Source organism: Paroedura picta, chromosome 7 (genome assembly GCF_049243985.1).
Source record: "Paroedura picta isolate Pp20150507F chromosome 7, Ppicta_v3.0, whole genome shotgun sequence".
NCBI classification, from domain to species: domain Eukaryota; kingdom Metazoa; phylum Chordata; class Lepidosauria; order Squamata; family Gekkonidae; genus Paroedura; species Paroedura picta.
The window spans coordinates 41252595-41272853 of record NC_135375.1 but is presented as its reverse complement, the minus strand read 5'-3'; positions in this window follow the sequence as shown (position 1 = coordinate 41272853).

The window sequence follows — 20259 nt, the reverse complement described above, 5'->3', positions numbered from 1 at the left end:
TAGCCTGCGCTTTTTAGCTTGGGGAATCCACTTTATGTGATTCCCCAGTAGGGTTGTTTGCAACGGCATTCGAAGCAGCCATTCCAGGCCAATGCAGCCAGTGCTGTGTCGCAGGGGGGAGGGGAGGGGAGGCACAGGCGCCGATGTGCAACCTGGTGCCTGCACACAGGTGCAGAGCTCTGCACCTGTGTGTGTGCGCCAACTGATGCACTGGTGCCCGCGCCTCCCCTCACCCCGCGATGTGGCACTGGCTGCATCAGCCTGGAATGGCCACTTGGATGCCACTGTACATAACCCTATTCCCCAGCTAGCGCTTTAAAATGGAAGATGTAGCTACCGGTTTGCTGCTGGGGCACTGGATGTTGATGACGTCGTGCAAAATGCCAAAAATATGGCGTTTGCATAAAGTAAGCATTTCATTATATTTATGATGTGCAGAATGCCTCAAAGAGTTCAATAGTACTCTGAACTCTTGCTCTTTTCTGCAACTATGGACAGACTAAGGTGGCTACCCATCTTGACCCACTTCTCTGTTGCATACTCAGAAATGATGTCAGAGCACCAAGCCTGGAGTGTAGGGGCAGGCAGCCTGGCATCATAGAAAACCATGCATGATACTCTGAAATTCTTGGTTTGAAGGGCAGGATAAAAGTATACTAAACAGAAAGGAGAAATCATCCTTTTTTAAAAAAAAAGAAGAGAGAAAGAATGAGAATTCTTGCTTGCATAGCAGAGCTAGAGAGATGTTATTTTGTATATGAATTCTCAGTCTACTTCCAGAATCCTTAAGCAGGGGTTGGGGGGGTGTCTATATTTAAACAATAACAGATCATGTGACATTAAACTCCACCCTTCTGCTGCCTTCATTGTGCTCAGTTAATTAGAGCATTTTTCTCCCATCCCAGCTTAGTTTTAGCACTGGAGCTTGACCAAAATAAAAATACTTCAAAGAACAACAAAAAAGGGCTGATTTACATGTTACATTTCCAAAGTAGGAAGTGAACTTAGATGCTGGGAGAGGTTGAATATAAAATCACTTCCACATTGTTGTTTTCATGAGCCAAGTTTTGAATTCTATCAAAAGTTTCTGGAACGCTATTCCTTCCCTGTCAATTGCACATGCTGTTCTTTCATATAAAAGGGAATGTGAGTAGCAATCAGGACCCCATGACTTTGAAGTATTCCCAGCAAACAAGTCTTAGTGACAGACTCTAGATCATTCCCTCTTTATGAACATTCCTATCTTATGCAGATCCTTATCTGAAACACTTTAAACACTTTACTGGCTCCCCCCTCCTGTTCTACAGCAAAGAGGTCCTTATTTCAATGGACAAAACAAACTCAAACCCCTCTTTTGTCTTTCATTGGTCTACCTATCTCTCATTCCCTCAGATCTATAAATCTTCCTCTGGCAACAGGACATACCATTTTCTTCCCCACTGTGAAGTACTGCTGGGATACAGTGTTGTTTGGATACTGAGGGTAGAAGGCCCCTGCAACCTGTAGTGATTGGGAAGGGGAGGGTTCAAAAATATGAGAAAGCACCAGAAAACTTATATTCATTTAAAAGAGAGAACATTCGACAAAGTTGCAAGGCATAAAGGCAAACTGGTAATTGCCACAAGCAACAATTGATATTCAAATGATCCTGAGGATATGAGAGGGGTTGGAGTTTACCTCCCCTCCCTCATGTATTCCTTTATTTGGTCAAAAAAGTTCATAGAACATTGAAATGTAGCCTATGTTGGAGCAGGCACACACAGAGATGCCCCCATCTCTCCATTCAATCCAGTGGAGAGTCCGTCCCCTCGGATAGAATGGAGTGGATGGGGGCACACTCTTTCAGAACTCCTGAACATGGACCCTGTGGTCCAATCATTGTGAAATTTGTAGGGGGGGTCAGGGAAGAGTCTTCCAGAGCTACCGTGAAAGCTTGGAGATTGTAACTGGAATCCCCACCCACCCCAGGGCCCAGGAAAGGCAGGAATGCCAGACTTCCCAATGGCACCATTGACTTTAACGGGTGCCAAAGCCGAATCAGTCTGGTGCAGAAGCCTAGCCTTTGCCTCTAAATCTCCATCCTGACTCCCAGAGAGTTCTGGGTTTTGCTGTCTTCCTAAAGTGACCACTGTCAATGCTCTCTCTGTATCCTTAACATCTCACATGAGCTACACCTCTGTTACAGCCCAACCAAAGGCTGGCCAAGTATTCTTGCTTTTAACCCTAGCTGTTTCTTCAGTCCTCCTTCCAAGAACTTCTGCAGGCAATTAATTCCTGTCTTAAGCCAACAGATGTGTCCTGGCTCCAATCTCCAAAGCATGGGCTTCAGAATGACCACCCAAAGTTAGCATGCCATAAATTTTTAGATAGCTTTCCCAAAGAATATATATTTGACATGAATAAATCCTGACCCCAAAAACCCTGAACATACTGCAATTACAGAAAGTAGTTCTATTATGATTCAAAGAAACAAAGAGCTACACTAATCTATAGCAAAAGCAGGAGGAAAACTTCCAAAAGTGCCATAAAAGATTGCTTTTACTTTTAGAAATATAACTAATATGTTTCAGGTTTGCTACTCATTTCCAAGCGTATTTTCTTATACAACTCCTTTAGCAGATGTCAGATTGTCTTGCTTTACTCACCTGTGATCCCTATGATTTTATTATCAGAGGAAGAGAGGAACTGATAAATCTGAGGCATTACTGCACACTGAAATTCTACCTGCCCCTCAAACCTGGAAGACTTTGCTTGACCACAAATTAATTTCATGTCTATTTCTAACTGTAAGCCAGTGAAGAAGATAAACAAATTTAAATATGTCCAGCATTTGATGGAAGGATTTTTTTTCTTTGTACAGACATGTTGGTGACAACAGCTGTACAATTGCAAATCTGTCTTTGTGTGTTTATTAATGATAAATGTGTACAGTGATGCTTTTGCAGAGCAGCAGGCTAATCATCCAATATGATTTACATTTCATTGATCTGAATGATAGGATTTAATAAATGTTTAATACTGTGAGGGATGTTTCCAGCTATGCCCTCTGCTTTTTCATTCTTCAAGTGCAGTGAAGCTACAGATGCCTGGCAAGGGTCTTCCCCTTTATGTATCCAATAGCAGAGCTAAATACGTGTTGTGACAATTAGTATCTCTGTTCAAAAGTTCTCTGTGCCCTGATTAAACCCTCACGCACCAGGAGTCCTTAACAAGAGTGAAGTCCTCGTGATTTTCGAGAAGCCATGAGACCAACATCACTTTATCTAAGCCAGACAAAGGAAGAAAAAAATCCGTTTTGCTTTTACAGTAGAGGGATTGCGGTAAAGGACTTAAGGTCTTTCTTCTACACCTGCCACTCATCCCAGCAGAGCTTTCCATAAACCGTGGCTTCCACCTAAGAGTGAAGAAGTTCTCTGCCAACCTACCATCAAATACTCTTTGAACCCTGTATTGACAGAAGAACACAAAGTGTTTATAGAAGACATGGCCAAAAAAAATCACTTCATAATCTTCTTCAGTACTGCTCACATCAATTTTAAGGTCACCTCTGTCAGGTCACCTTAATGCTAAATCTTCTGACAATGCTTAATAGCAATGCAAGGATTACATATGATTTTTAAATTGTTTGTTTGCCTTTCAAGGGCTGCTTTTGAATGTGTGCAAGTCTGCAGTACATCTTTTCACAGAGAACGGGGGGGGGGGGGAATTTAAAAACCCAGGGCACATGAAAAAAATATTAAGTCAAACCAACTATACTGTACTACTTAAGGAGCTTAATTCACTTTAATTTTTCAAAGTTTATTACATACAGCAGGCACAGAAACAGCATATAAAATTACAAAACAGAACGATATCTAACAATAGGTTCTGCTATTGAGATAGCATTTTGATCCTGAGCATTCACATTGCCTTCTCTAAGGACTCACCACAACATTTTGCAAAAAGAAGAAGCCTTTCTCAGCTGACATTCTGAAGACGTTACACACTTGGCACAATTTCCTGCAGTACTTTTCCTTCGAGCTGCCTTCAGAGAAATAACTACCAGTCCTTCTGGAGTCCTCATAATTAAGACAGAAATGTACCACACCACGAAATTCAACTGAAATAAGATTTTTAATAAGCTCAAGTCTCATAAAGTGTTTTAAATTCCTACTTAAATAGATCAATCCAAATAAATAGAACAAGTGGATATTAGTGGTAGTAAACAGACATAATATGCAGGTGTCATTTACAATGTTAGAAACAATAGAATATTAATTATCAGATGGTGGTGCCCAACCATTGAATTATAGAATCATAGAGCTGGAAGGGACCTCCAGGGTCATCTAGTCCAACCCCCTGCAGAATGCAGGAAATTCACAACTACATAAATTATTATGGATTTAATTATTTGTTTATCTTAACTTGCAGGCAGGCAGTTGGGCTCCATGATGACACTCAGAACAATAATTAAATTGGCAAACAGGCCACAGCTTTATTTGAACAAATAACATGTGTTGGCTAACAAGGGAATAGGAACCTGAAATCCACCTTGTGTCAGTCGACCCTCAAGCTGCTGGGCCACGAGATCCCTTGCCATTGAGCTTACTTAACCAAAGGTAGCTGGAATGCTTAAGGAGGTGTGGACCTCCCTCAGCCCCATTCCAGCTTACCTGACATTGAATGTTTTGGACTTACCCATCTGGGTCGGCCACATTCGATGCCATTGCCTCTTTCTGAGGCCCCCAGTCATGGGAGACCAATCACTCTCCCTCTGCTCTATTCCTCTCTGTTTAGGTTCCTTTCCTTTGGCCCCCCGCCAGCTGTGACAATTCAAATAACCGCATAACTCCACAACACATGTAGCCATCCAACTGCTCAATTCCTAACCATAACCAAAGGGAGGGTAGGTGGGAAGCTGCCTGCTGGCCAGCCAGGGAGAAAAGAGGCCATTAACGAGCATGTGGTGCCTTATAAGCGCCATGTACTCATTCCTCCCCCCTCCCATGCCATGCATGCCCAGCCCAGCCAGGAGCACTGCCACAGCGCCATCCCTCCGCCCCCCCCCCCCACCACCTAATTAATGGTGGCCATGGTAAGTTGCAGCCACATTTTATTTATTATCTGCTTTTTTCATTTGGACTCAAGGCAAGTTACACTGAGGGAGTCAATACAATTAACAGGATGTGGCCTCTTCAATAAATCATGCAATAGGGCTATGGTTGTAGAACCAACCAGAAATCTAAAAACAGAACTGAAGCAAAACCTAAGTATTAACATGACATGTTAAATGATGCAAAAATTATGAAGTAGGATCCTAATTCCATCACATTATACATAGGAGTATAGACTACAGTCCTTAATAATTTATCCAAGGAGTTTGGTAAATCGTTTTGTACAGATAAGTAACTCAAACCAGCATGGTATGTTTAAGAAAGCACAATCACATATACACATATGCCAAGTTTACTGATGGAACATAATATTCAGTTATCATAAGTCTCAGCCAGCATTGAATTCTTTATAGCAGTGGTCCCCAACCACCGGGCTATGGCCCGGGCCACGAAGGCCCCGGCAGCTGGCAGTGGCTCCCTCTCCCTGCCGCCCCCCGCAGTAAGAAACTTCCCAGGCCGCAAGCAAATCGGCCACAAAAGCAGCCGATTAGCTTGCGGCCTAACAAACTTAATTTTGTGGGGGGGAAGGGGGAAGCAGGTCCGCGCATGCGCGGCAGGGTTTGGGGAGGGAAGGGACTTCCATTGGGTAAAATGCCATAGAGACCTCTTTTCAAAGCAGCCATTTTTTCCTCTGTTTTCTGAAGATCAGTTGTAAACTCAAAAGATCTCCAGCTGCAGCCTGGAATTTGGCAGCCGTAAACGTTTTAGAACTGTGTGAGGACACCAAAGCTCACACCTTGAATAAAACTTTGTTGGTCTTAAAGGTGCCACTGGTCTCAAATGTTGTTATTTTAGAACGGTGTGTAGCTTCTAAAGCACTTGCCCTCTCGTCTGTGAAACCGAAGAGGATCGTCTTCTGTGCCTTTTTTAATGTCTTGAAATTGAGTAATTAACTACCTCAATATTTAATAATATAGAAAACAAAAGATAAGCATGCCCCTTCTTTTAGCAGGATGGGCTTACAGACATAAGATGATATTTCCCAGCTAAACAATGCCCGGCCTCTTGGATCCTCGCCTCTGAGCCAACCATGTTCATGAGTGTTAATGAAGACAGTATTGATTTGCAGCACATGACGGAAAATCTCAGCAATCACCTAACTATCTGTGAGGAGCCCTTGAAAACTGAATGTACGTATGTAACTAGACATCTCAATTTAGCAACCAGACATACATTAAACAGCATTAATAGCCAGGCACTTAATGGATCAATTCCCACTGTTTGTGTAATGTGGAAATAAAAAAGGCTTATTAAATGACAAGCTTTCCCTGGTTTGTGCTAATTAATTATACACTGCATCTGACTGCTAATTTAGTGGGGAAATGCAGCCCAAAACCGTGGTTTCTGCTTGAACTTTGCCTCGGCTCCACCTAATTCAGCACAGAGTGCAGCTGCGACCTGCCTCTGAACAACGACAGTATTAAATTAGAGCACAAGGCCATCAATTTAATAAGTACTGTAGCAGGTAATTTGAATAAGGACAGGATTAGTATTCTGCTGGCGCACATCTAAAAGCAGCTGACCTTTCAGACCACAGAAGATCCTTGAATGCATCAAGCTGAATCAGAGAACACATAATCTGACCATGTTAAGAGTGCCAAGAGAGACTTTTATAGCCCTAGGCCATTACCGTACATCAGCTGCTCTCCAGCATATACATTTTTATGTACAAAAAGCAAGGTTATAAACAGAACAAAGGCAAAGCAAAAGACACTTTCGATGGCACGTTTGGAACTTCTCCTTATTACCTTGATTTATGGCATAAAGAATATAAAATTAATCAATGCTCATAAAAAAGCGCTATGAACATCCACATAACTGCTCCATGGCTTCTCACCACAAATTTAGTACTGGGAACAAATGTAGGTATCCTGCAGCAAGTGTGTGTGTCTCTCTCTCAAACACACACACACACACATAAAATCTTTTTGCTCTTTTCCTGTAAACTGCAGGCATATAAGATGGACAAAGGTAGATAATGCTTTCTAGCTAATTGGCAACTTTTGCAAGGGTTTACAACTACCATAAAACTCCCCACTAAAAGCCTTTTGCTGAACAGATTCAGAGGTACATGCTACCCACTCCTCTATAGTCTGTCTTTAAACAATCACAGGCACAGACTGGCAAAACTACATACCCACCAGATTGACACGTGCTATCTGGATTTCTCCCTCCCCCCCCTTTTTTTTTTGAGGTGTCAATTTCATGCAGGGACCAGGAAAATGAATGCGATGCATGAACAGTGGCTCTAGAGTAGAGAAACAATTTCAGTGGATTAAAATTGCCATTAGAATGCAGTGTCCCTGCAGCTAAACATGCCATGGGGACACAACCCGCTGATGAGGTAGCAAGAACAATATATCACCCATGATCCCCCCCCCCCCCGTTCACTTTAATGACTGAGCCAGATTTCATGCTCAAAACCACCTATTTGGCCAACTGGAGTGATAGAGCCATGCTAAGGACACTTGCCTGAGAGAAAACCCCACTGAAGAGACTGGAGGATGACTCTGAGCAGGACTGCCTAGGATTGCTCTCCCGACTCAGCAAATTTATGCAGGAAGTTAAAAAGCTTGTCTGACCATACACAGGTATCCGGAAGAGTTTTGCGCAGCATTTTTATTGGCTCCCAAATTTATTTTGATTCGATTCCTCTCCTATAGATGGACATTTTAAGGGGGATGGTGTTGTTATAAACCAGGGCTAGTCAAACTGCGGCCCTCCAGATGTCCATGAACTACATTTCCCATGAGCCCCTGCCAGCATTTGCTGGCAGGGGCTCATGGGAATTGTAGTCCACGGACATCAGGAGGATCACAGTTTGACTACCCCTGTTATAAACAGAAGTCTCAACACAGCCCACAGGAAAGACACAGTACCTGATCTTGCCATTAAATTTACACTGCATAAAAACGAAGGGTAAGCGGGACATGACTCATTCATGAATAGAGCCCTTAGTCTGATTTGTGGCAGCAGGCATGGTGTCATTGGCATACTTATTGCTAGGAATGTATCAAATTACCTTTTCTGCAATTATTAAAATTCTTCCTCCACCTTCCAAGTGAACTTAATTTCAAGTGCCAAGAATCTCCCTAGTGAGTTTCCCCATCAAATATTTCATAACTAAAACATTAAATACATCTGCTAAGAAAGGACACGTAAGAGTATAATCCATTTTATTTTCCAAAGGCATGCAATTTCAGAAAGTACTAATACTAATAATATAACCACCTAGTTTAAATGGGGCTTTGTATAATGCTGCACCTGCCAATCTGCTTATCCATCGAGCGCCCACAAGATCTTTATAGAAACAGAACTCCACAAAAATCAGCACAAAGCTAAGGTTCAAGCTAGAGTTTTTCACTATCAAAATGTTTTAAATAGCAGTGCAGAAAATTATAAGTAGTGCAATGGATAACAAGATACAAGAAAATCCTTTATGTCATGTCAAAGCACTAATCTCCCTAGTTTGGAGGTACTAAAGAGGCAGTAAGAGGTCTTCACTGGATATTCAGGTCTTGGCTGGATATTGCAAGTTTTGAATTTAAAAAAGAAATATGGAGAAAAGTGGAGGATTAAGCCTTTCTTGCCCATTGCTCCCGTCTTCTAAAACACTCCTGTTGCATCCAAGCTGCAGTTGCCTTAGGGTTGCCAACTCTGGATTTATTTGACTGGCAGGCATCCCCAGCTCCTGAAGTACGTGCACACAGTTTCTTGAATTAGCATGACCACAGCTTTATTAATACAAACATGGACTGTTGGCATAGCATACAAGGAGCCTAATGCAGTGGTCAGCCAACCATGCCCCCTGACCCTAGTGGTTCCCAAGGGAATCCCTCCCATTTCCCAGCCTGGAACATGAGTCTCCTTGCTGCTAGGATCCCATGCAATGGGTCCACCTGAGGTACCACTGGGACTCACACCTCCATTGGTCCACCTCAGCCCACCTAGCAGTGCAAGCCCTGTGCCTTCCCCTTGGGATCATCCCTGCTCGTACTCTGCTGCCTCTTGCAGAGGTCCCTAACCTGGGGAATCCAGGACACAGGCTGGATCCCCCAAAAAAACAGGCTCCACCCTATGCCAACCTGCGAGCTATGACAAAAGCCATACAACCGTAACAGCAGATAAACCAAACATAACCCATAAACCATCAGCAGAGGGTGAGTGAGAAGCTGTCCTGCCACAACTACCAGGCAAAAGAGGCTGCTGCAGCTACCATGCATGTGGCACTTATAAAGACTCGTGCCTCTCTGCCCATCATGCCATGACACTCCTGCATCACACTGCGTCAGATGTACTGCTGCAGGATGCATCATCCTCTTGTGTCCCCTCTTGCCACCTGCTCTGCCACTCATCAATTTGCAGTTTCAGTAAGTCAGGGAGCTTTACTTATTTATGAATTCATTCATTTGATTTATATACCACCCCTTACTGTGACAAATACCTGCAGACTTTGGAGGTGGGGCTGGGAGTGAGTAGGATTTGGGGCGGGGAGACAACTCAGTAGAGTATGTTGCTATGGAGTCCAAAGCAGCCATTTTCTCCAGGAGAAGTGATCTCTTTAGTCTGGAGATGAGCTACAATAAGAAGAGTTCAACTGAGTTTAAACTAAACACAGAGAGAATTTACATTCCTCCAACTAGGATTGTAAACTGTTTCCTAGTCACTTGAGCATTTCCCATTAAAATCAATAGGATTCACATCTGAGTAAACAAGCATAGGATCTGGCTATGAATCTCAAAGTGCGCACCATTATAAACTCCATAAGTACACAATTCTTTTTAGCACATGCAAGGAAAACTGAGTACTGTTGAGAATTATATTCAGAGGAGTATATCTCCAATAGACTTTCTGTGCTCACTCCTATCATCAGAATAGCCTTTAGAAAAGAAATACTCACATACCATACTCGTCTGTCCTCATTTTACTCCTTAAAATATAACTAGTCCAATAACTAAAAGCCAGTGAAGCTTCCATACAGGCACACTGAACACTGTAGTACCACCTGGAATCAATGACTTCCCAACTGCACCTTCTTTTCAGTGGGCAAGTAAATGTAAGAACTCATAAATGTGAAAGATCTTAAGAGCCCTGACCTGAAACAAATCACGGTGAAAGATTTCTTCCAAAGCTCTGATGATATACCTTGTGGCTGACCTGTGACAGAACCCCCGTTATTCCTCTTGTATAACTCTACTGAGAAAAGACTGACAGTTGTGACATACACACTACAGTCGTTTTCATGGTGCCCACAAATGGGGACATGGATATATTTCAAGTTATTTTTAATTGTAACCTCTGCTTGAAACTGGCCCTTGGAGGTGAGAGGCTAGTGAACAAGAGGTACTGATAAGGCTTTGGCAAGTGTGACTGTATTTCCTACTCAGACCACATAATGACGGAAGTGCAGGGAGGGAGTATGAGATCTAGGTGCACTGTAGTAGATTTGGTAAGATAACTGTTACAAGTGTTCACATGATCCTTCCAGCCAAAGACACAAACGTTTCAATCCCGCTGATTATGTTGATGGAATTAAACGTCTGACAAACATGTACATAACTTCCTGCCATTGGAAATCAACAAAATCTAAATGCAGTTAAGTTTGACTGGCTCACACTCTCAACAGCCAATGGAAATTAGTCAGATATTGAGAGCAAACACTACTCATAATGCAGGTGTGTATTGTTCACAGGGAAAACTGCTTCATCTCAACTCTTGCATTTATGGTGCTGCTGAGCAAGAAGAAAGGGAGCCTGTGTACTGTAAATAAGTGTGCCAGTGATATAAGACACTGCAACACGGAGGAACTGTAGGCATTATGCATCTGTTTTCTGCATGGGACAAAATGTGTATCCAATTGTACAGTTTGCTATAATCTCACTAGCAAATTGAACTCTGTGGTCATGCACTCTTGTGATGTGTCGTGTTTTGCCCTAATTATGCTTGATAAATATAATACAGACCCCCCCATCTAAAAAAAAAAAACACTACTTGCATAATGGATCCTGTTCTACCAATACAGAGGTGTGATTTAAAAACAACAACAAAATCCTGAAGATCAGTGGCAGTGCTCCACAGAGCACAAATGTGTGACTATCTCAAGGAGCCCCCTTACTGTGTCGGATCTTTGTCTGAAGTTACTAAGGTACAAAATTGGATGTGTATATACCTAGCAAAAAGCTTAACTAATCCTGCCTACATATAATTACCTGATTTGCAAACGAGCATACAGCAAAGTGCATTCCTCTGCATGAATAATTGCATCCATCCATCTTTTGAGTTTCTCCCCTCTGAGCAGGCGACATCAATCAAAGAGAAACTATCATCCACATGCTGAATCTTTTGATAGATATTTCATAATCTACTGCTCCCTCCTACACTGCTCAATTTCCATAGACTCTGTCTGCAAACAACAATAACTCTGAATTACAATGGGGAATATTATCCAGTCTTCTCCTTAAGAGTCTCAGCTGCATAGTTCGGAGTCTGAGTTTATGCGTATGTTACAAAAGCTCTCCAGAACTCAACATTTCATTTTACACCGGCTCTTAGCACTCCTGTTTCTCCCGTGTACATTATCCTGCCATTTCTCTCCCTGATAATAATAATGCCCAGTAAAAAGATGGTTCTTTTTTTTAAACAAATGTCTGGATTCAAAGTTGTCCTCAGTGAATGAAAGCTTTCCGTGGACAGCTGTCACAGTCCTAGTCCTTATAACTAAGGAGAAAATTGTTCCGTTTGCGTGTGCTCCACACAATGTAGCCGCTTTGTGTTAATGGCGGTGAGAAAGAACTGCAGGGTACTTACTACTGGGGAGGCAAATACAGATAAGAAAGGAACCCTGAGAACAATGCTTATTTAATGAGGTTTGGGGAGAGGCATCTTTGGTTCCCTTCCTGTCTGAACATTCAATGTGCCTTTAGTTTTAATCCCTATCTTTTCTTTAATGTCAGTTCTCCCAGATACCAAGATCCAGTATTGACATTCTTCCTGCTTACTAGGATCTCCACCTTCCAATGGGGCTTGGAGGTCTCCTAGAATTACAACTGATCTCCAGATGACAGAGATTAGTTTCCCTGGAGGAAATGGCAGCTGTGCAGGGTGGACTGTGTGGTCATACATCCCCTTCCTGAACTCAACCTCCCCAGCCACTGCCTGCCAAATCTCCGGAAATTTCCCAAGCCAGAATTCACAATCCACCTGCTCACTTATAGAACAGCCTTTTTTACTTGATTTACAACACCATTCCATGCAGAGATACTCTAGTCAAAGGCAACTGGTGGATTTCGACTGCAGTGATTCTGCAAAGGATTGCATTAAAGAAGCTTAGCTGTTTTGTTCTGAAATTAAAGTCTGGGAAATGATGGTTTTAAGAAAAGTGTAAACAAGATCAAATTTATACTCTGGCTCTATCTGCCTTATTTATAAGAGAGGCTTATTATGGATTGGGAAATTCCTGGAGATTTGGGGGTACAGTCTGGGGAGGATGGGGTGAGAAGAAAGACCTCCGTGAGATATAATGCTTCAGAATTAACCTGGAGGGTGGCAACTCTAGCCACAAACCTGTTTTAGAAGCTGCTCTACCCTACTGTGACCTGTACAGTTTGTTCAGTATGCAATATGAAAAAACTACACTCACTCTTACCAAATTTTTAAAGGAAATAAGCAGGGGGAAATAGTTATAGCGCATACCAAGGTTTACAAGTGTTTCAAAGTTAAAAGTCATAACGTGTTGGTTTTTAAAACATTTATAACCCACATTCCCCAGATTTTCCTGAAATGGCTAATGATATAAAGCAAAAAAAAAGTGACATTTTAAATTTAAAATAGATATCTATACCAAATATTTCTTCCCCTGCCTATCCTATAGCACAGCTGGAACCCAGATGGGTAAAATCACCTAGAAAATAATAAAATAACAGCAGCACAGAAAAAAAGAAATAGTGCACTGAACAATTGACTCCATGCTTATGATTTGTAAGGAGGATAATAGTTTAATAAGTGAATGTTCAAGCATCTCTGGTGGAAAACTTGTTTTCAATGCCTTTCTTTAAACATCTTTCTTAAAAGCTCTGCTACAGCAGACCTCAAACTTTAGCAAGCCAAAAGGCCTTTCTTCTGCAGATTCCCAAAGCCTCTCCTTTTCCATCAACAGCACTTTCAATTTAGACTGCCCTGTTGCACCAAGCCATGAATGCCCCCGCAGACCTCTGTCCTCAAAGCAATCCACTGAGAATCATATCAGCTGATCATAAAAAAGTAAGCAATTAAAAATGCTTGTATGGTATGTACATTGTCTACTATAACAGGTAGCTGTTCCCATAGGGCTACAACAAAAAAGAGCTTGTCCCAAGAACAAATCAAACTTACCACTTAATGAGAAGGGACCAGAGCTAAAAAGAAACCTCCTCATTTGTTTCTAACCTCAAGCCAGGAGTCCACTGATCAGGTACAGGAAGGATCCTGAAATCCTTTTTTCAGAATTGCTTGTAAAAGGGGGGGGATAGGGTTGGTGGGGGATCCTGCCAACAGGCCCTGCCACTGATCAGCTGGCTAATGGGGGGGCCATCATTGGAAGATTTGAACTGATTTTCCCTCATTGAAAAAAATGCAATTTGAACTGCTTGGCCCTCATTGGAAAAGTGTAATTTGAACTGCTTGGCCTTAATTGGCTGAGTGAAATTTGAACTGATTGGCCTCACTTGCAGAGTAGTATCTCCCTATTGGTAGCACACTCCCAGGGAGGGCCAATCAGGTAATGATTGAGTTGTCTGCATACAATTTGAACTGACTGGCCCTCATTGGCATAGTGCAATTTGCACTGCTTGGCCCTCACTGGCAGAGTGGTATCTCCCTATTGGCAGCAAACCTGAGGCTGAATCAGGTAGGGAGTGAATAGAATGCACACAACTGAAACTTTATAATGTTTAGTGATAGTGATGATAGTGATTTTGCAACCTCATTGGGGTCTCTTGGGTCCCCAGATTTTGCTGTCCCAAAGCACTGACTCCAAATTTCCAGGTCTTTCCTACATGGAGTTGGCAACTCTATGAGTCAGGGAGAGAGAGGCCATATGGCATGACAATCCAACCAAACTGTGTTCTCAGGCAAGTCCTTCAGATGCCTACAGCAAGCCCAGCAGACATGAGAACAAAGGAAATTAAGTTGGCCTCTTTCCAGTCTTTTCTGTTTACTAATTTCTCTGATTTATACAGTATTGGTTCGATTGATTACAGACTGGTTGAATCTCATAATCCTTAGTGGAAACCCCTTCAAAGAGTTTTTGAACAGGCCTTCAACCATTCTTAAATTTCTACAGCTGTAACAACCATTAATTTAGAGAATTTACAGGCTGCTGAGCTTGGGGTAGGAAAGCCTATACTACAGAATGAGAACACGTTTACCCAGTCAGAGTCAGATGAAGGGTGATTCCACACTAACCCTTTAATTCACTGTTAAATCCATTTCCTCACACTCCTGATAACTGAGACAATGGTTCCCATAAGTTGTTGCATCCCCATCTTTTTCTCAGGTGTTATTTTTCTTTTTTAAAAACACCCTAGCTTTTAGCAATTTTAAGAGGCTTCAAAGCAAGCATGATGCAATTGTTTGAGGTAAGGAAATATGATTATCCCCATGTCCTGCCAGTACTTCCCAGGCTGGTAATGGGCAATGGGGAAAACAGAGGTGAACCAGCATTGCACCAGTGTGCAACATCATTTCTGGCATAAAACTACAAGGGACATCATTACGCCAGGACAACACTATAGGACTCACCCCAAAGTCTGTGGTTTAAAATCAAGTCTTTTTTGTAAAGCAGCAATTTTAAATAAAATTCTTGCTAGGGTAGCATGAATTACAATAGCAGGGGAAGGAAGGCTTTACAGGAAAGAGATTGAGAGTGTGAAGTTTTCTGCAGCAGCAATGAGAATTTTAGTTACGGTAAGAAAACTGGATGAGTAGGTTAAGGTTCCTAAGCATTCATGTGGCAGGCATACTAGTAATGGAGAGACGGGCTGATATGTTATACTTTGCTAGAAAAGCTGGCTATCCATTATGTGGGAACTAAGGCTTTGCACATTATTAATACGTATAAACAAATTTTGTTGTCATGGTCTGGATGTATTTGATATCTTGGATTCCACAGGGACTATAAAGTGGAACTATTCCACCAGGTTTATGGTTGAAGCCGGGACAAAAAAAAAACAAAAACAGAATGGGCCTCCTTCCTTCCCTCTTCAGAATATCCTACCACTGAATATATGGAAAGTAAAAGGGGAAATGGAGTATAGGGTATTTATTGTTTTATTGTTTGTATTGCATTTTAAACTGAATTTTCACATGTTACTGTGCAACTTCGCTAGGGGGCATCATAAAAAATACCACCCCCAAGGTTTATTTGTTTTTTAATTTAATGGCACAAGGTTAAAAAGGCTCCCCGCAGAGCTTCTGCCAGAGGACCTCCTTCCCCATACAAATTGCAGCCCTGTCCAAGCGTGGTAGAGTTGTAGCTGACTTAAAACAGGCACGCACACACTCATTGCCAACCATCACAGCTTGCATTGCCAGTGGCAATGGGTTCTACCATGCATTCTTTACATTCTACATTTTCCCCCAAATAATGAGATCATGTGACTCATGTTTCAGTGATCAATAACACAGCAGAGAATCCCCTAGTGCTTGGCAATATAGAAAACAGGGCTTTGCAGTTGCTTGTCAATTTCAGAAAAAGTCTTGTCAGTTTCAACATGGGTCTTCCCCCTTTGTCTGCCTTCCATTCTGCTGCCTGTCATTCAATAGACTAATACTAAAATGCATGCACAAAACCTGAACCACAAGGATTTAAGGTGCTTGCTGGACGCTATTGTGTAGCTGAAAGAGGGTAACTGCATAATTTTTATTAAAAAAAATATTTGCATGCCACTCCCCCATACATCACAAGTGACATTCCCACCCTAATGTTCAAAAAGGTAGCCCACCAGGCATTTTTCCACCTTTGCCAGGCGAGGCGACTAGTGCCCTATCTGTCCTCTGAACACCTTGCCAAGGTGATCTATGTGATAGTCACCTCCAAGATTGATTTCTATAACTCGCTTTACACTGGCCTGGAATTTGTATTTGTAAACTGTTTGTAATTTCAGTGGGGGTTTTAAGGGGGTTATTGTATTTTTGACTTTTTATGTTGTAATCCACCACGAGCCAGCCCAGCTGGGAGAGGAGGGAAATAAACAAACAAAATAATAATAATAATAATAATAATAATAATAATAATAATAATAATAATAATAATAATAATAATAATAATAATAATAATAATAATAATAATGAAAAGTGCAGGTATTTTTAATAATAGCTGCAGAATAAATACATTGGAGGGAAAAGAATGGTGCATAACGTGGGCATAGTATTTGAAGTCAACCTTAAAGATTTCCTGCTCAGAAAATCTGTAGTAAGAAATGTGTGGATAATAGACCTACATGTATGGACTGGTAACTTCCATTTCAATATATCTGAAGACGTTTATACCTTGAATAGAATGTTGTGGTCATAAAAAGTGAAAATTGACTCCAGCTTTGTTCAACTAGTCTATGGGAGAGGCTTCCAGAGCTTTGTAAGTTTACATTATGTGAGTATAGAAGCATAAAGGTAAAGGTATCCTCTGTGCAAGCACAAAGTCATATCTGACCCTTGAGGTGACGCCCTCTAGCCTTTTCATGGCAGACTCAATACGGGGTGGTTTGCCAGTGCCTTCCCCAGTCATTACCGTTTACTCCCCAGCAAGCTGGGTACTCATTTTACCGACTTCGGAAGGATAGAAGGCTGAGTCAACCTTGAGCTGGCTGCTGAGATTGAACTCCCAGCCTCATGGGCAGAGCTTTCAGACTGCATGCCTGCTGCCTTACCACTCTGCACCACAAGAGGCTTTATGATAGAAGCATATATGTAATGAAAAAGGAGACAATCTTAAGGGAACCAAAATTCAGAATTTATCTCCTTCCAACTTTTGCTGGGCTCCCAAAAGGTAAAACATAACATTTCAAAAGATTTGTTGACAGGCTATGGAAGATATTAATGCAGCTAAATTTAGTAGGATACCAAATGAGGTGGAAAATCACTGTAGCTAAGTGATAATGCTGCTCATAGCAAACAAGATTTTAAATTAATAAACATGAATATATTAATTCACTACACTCTGTGTAATAAGTTGTGCTGATGTTTCCTCTGCATAAAATACCACTTAATAATGTGACAGAGTAGCCAGTCAATGGGGGAAGAAGGTTGCGGAGTTGGTTGGAAGCCATAACGGATTATTCCAGAATGCTTTCTGCTAAATATTGTACAAAAAGTGACGCAGCTGGAATGCGTCAGGAGGCACAAACTCTGGAGATGCATATAAACTTCCTACACATTTCCTGTCAACTATTTTAGTGGAGGCAAGACACTCAAAATGTGCATCTCCAATGCAGATTTCTAACTTGCATAAATTGTGTACTTGGGCAGGCAGGGCTTATGTGACTGGTAATTCTAGGACACTTCCTGTCATCAACCTAATTCCATCAATGTGAATAAAATCTCTCACTGGAACTTGGTTCCAATATCACTTATGAAACTTTTACTGGCAACTTCCAGTCCTTTAATATTTCTCAACCTAATTTCTCACACAGGGTTTGTTGTGAAGATAGCTATAGAAAAACCTATGTATGGCCCAGAGTTTCCTGAAGGATCAAATATTCTTGGGAAAGTATTTTCCGAATTACAGGAGCTAAGGTCATTTTTAAGAGGAAAAAATCATTATCTACATTTGGTGTTTTGTTATTAGGGTTGTGCAACTGCACATTTATGAACAAGACACAAACAAAATAAGTTCATGCATAAATACAATAAATGCTCCAAATCTGAATCATTTCCAGGCACTGGAGGGACTGGACACCTTCCAATCTGACACTTATTCTGGCATCTTCATTTCTGGTTTGATTCCCAGGCCTGAAGAGGCAGTATGGATGGGGGGGGGAATAGTGATTCATAAAATATGTGCCTAATGGAGAGATCATCCAGTTACAATAGCTGGCCAGCCTTCCAACCACCAAAATAAAAGTCCACTGCATCAGATGTTTCTATGAAACACATTTCAAATTTTCTCTGCTTATTGAACCGCCTTACTGAATTGGAGAGAGCTTTCTGATTCTATAACTGTATAAGCCCTTTATTTCTCTAAGTTATTTCATTATCTGAGGATGCACTTGCTAAGCAGAAGCAAATACTTGCTTCCACAGGCTGGCAGGCAAGCAGGACAAGACAAAGGGGAGTGGGAGAAAGAGACTATCATTTGCCTATTTCCGATGGGGAAGGGAGAGACTACAGATGTCCCCCCTCCCCTACAATAGACAGCAAGTCAGAGGCAAAGGTTTCATTTGCACATGCTGGCTGGCAGGCAGAGCTACAGAGAATAGGGGGAAGACAGGCAGAAACTCATTCCTCAACATTGGCTAGCCTATCAATCCTGTAAACTGGGTGGTAGGATACAAAGACATAGACGTTTCCATTGATTGCGGGGAAGTGGAGACTCCTGTGTCTTTGTACCCCATCACCCAGTTTATAGGATGGCTAATGCTGAGGGATGAATTCATGCCTGTCTCTCCCCTATTCTCTGTGCCCTGCCTGCTATAACAACAATTAATAATGATTAAGCACACACTTAATATAGACAACCAAAAAGAGTGGTGATAAAAAATATAATCTCTCTGTTAAAGAGCACTGCTCATTCAGGCTCAAAGATCTTTCTAATTTCTTTACAATAATTAAACACCCTGTAGTCAGGAGGAGACCAATAAGCATAAGTTTACCCATTCATGTCTAAACATACTAGCAAAAGCCAGTGTGGTGTAGTGGTTAATGAGCATTGGATTCTAATCTGGAGAACTGGGTTTAATAAGTTCATTTTATTAATCACAACATGTCATAGTCCCATTGTATACAGCACTGGTCAGACCACACCTGGAGTACTGTGTGCAGTTCTGGAGGCCTCACTTCAAGAAGGACGTCGATAAAATTGAAAGGGTACAGAGGAGAGCGACGAAGATGATCTGGGGCCAAGGGACCAAGCCCTATGAAGACAGGTTGAGGGACTTGGGAATGTTCAGCCTAGAGAAAAGGAGGTTGAGAGGGGACATGATAGGCCTCTTTAAGTATTTGAAAGGTTGTCACTTGGAGGAGGGCAGGATGCTGTTTCTGTTGGCTGCAGAGGAGAGGACACGCAGTAATGGGTTTAAACTTCAAGTACAACGATATAGGCTAGATATCAGGGGGGGAAATTCACAGTCAGAGCAGTTCAACAGTGGAATAGGCTGCCTAAGGAGGTGGTGAGCTCCCCCTCACTGGCAGTCTTCAAGCAAAGGTTGGATACACACTTTTCTTGGATGCTTTAGGATGCTTAGGGCTGATCCTGCGTTGAGCAGGGGGTTGGACTAGATGGCCTGTATGGCCCCTTCCAACTCTATGATTCTATGATTCTCTTAGAGCTTTCTCAGTGCCAACTACCCCACAGGGTGGTTGTTGTGGGGAGTGGAAGGGAAAGCTGTTGATAAGCCACTTTGGGACTTCTTCAGGTAGTGAAGGGGGTATAAAAAAAACAGCTCTTCTTCTTCTAAATCAAGTACTTTTTTATGTAGGGGAGGAAAGCTAACTCCTCTTCCTTCCCGCAACTTAATTTGCTGTGCTCCTTAATTTTAAGTATATTTTCTCCTGGCTGGGCTGTGAAATGGAAAATCAGTCAGGCTGAGAAAAAAAGGGTCCAAAAGGTCTGAAAGAAAATGGAACACAGCAAAGTAAGGTGTGGAACGAGACAGGGTCCCTCCCCTCCCTCCTCTCACCGATACCCTCCCTATTTATTTTTAAGAATCCTAACCAACACAACCCCCAAGTGAGGCTCTTGGGGAAGGAGAAAGCTACTCACTTGCTGGGTTCACGCTTCCCTCTGCCAGCTATGCAACTGATAATTTTACCTGCTTTCAGCGGAGCATCTTTCTCATATCTACCTGAAATAGAGAGGATCCTTTCCGGAGGGAGTACAATAACCCACATTTGGCTCTCCTTTTTTTTCATGCCC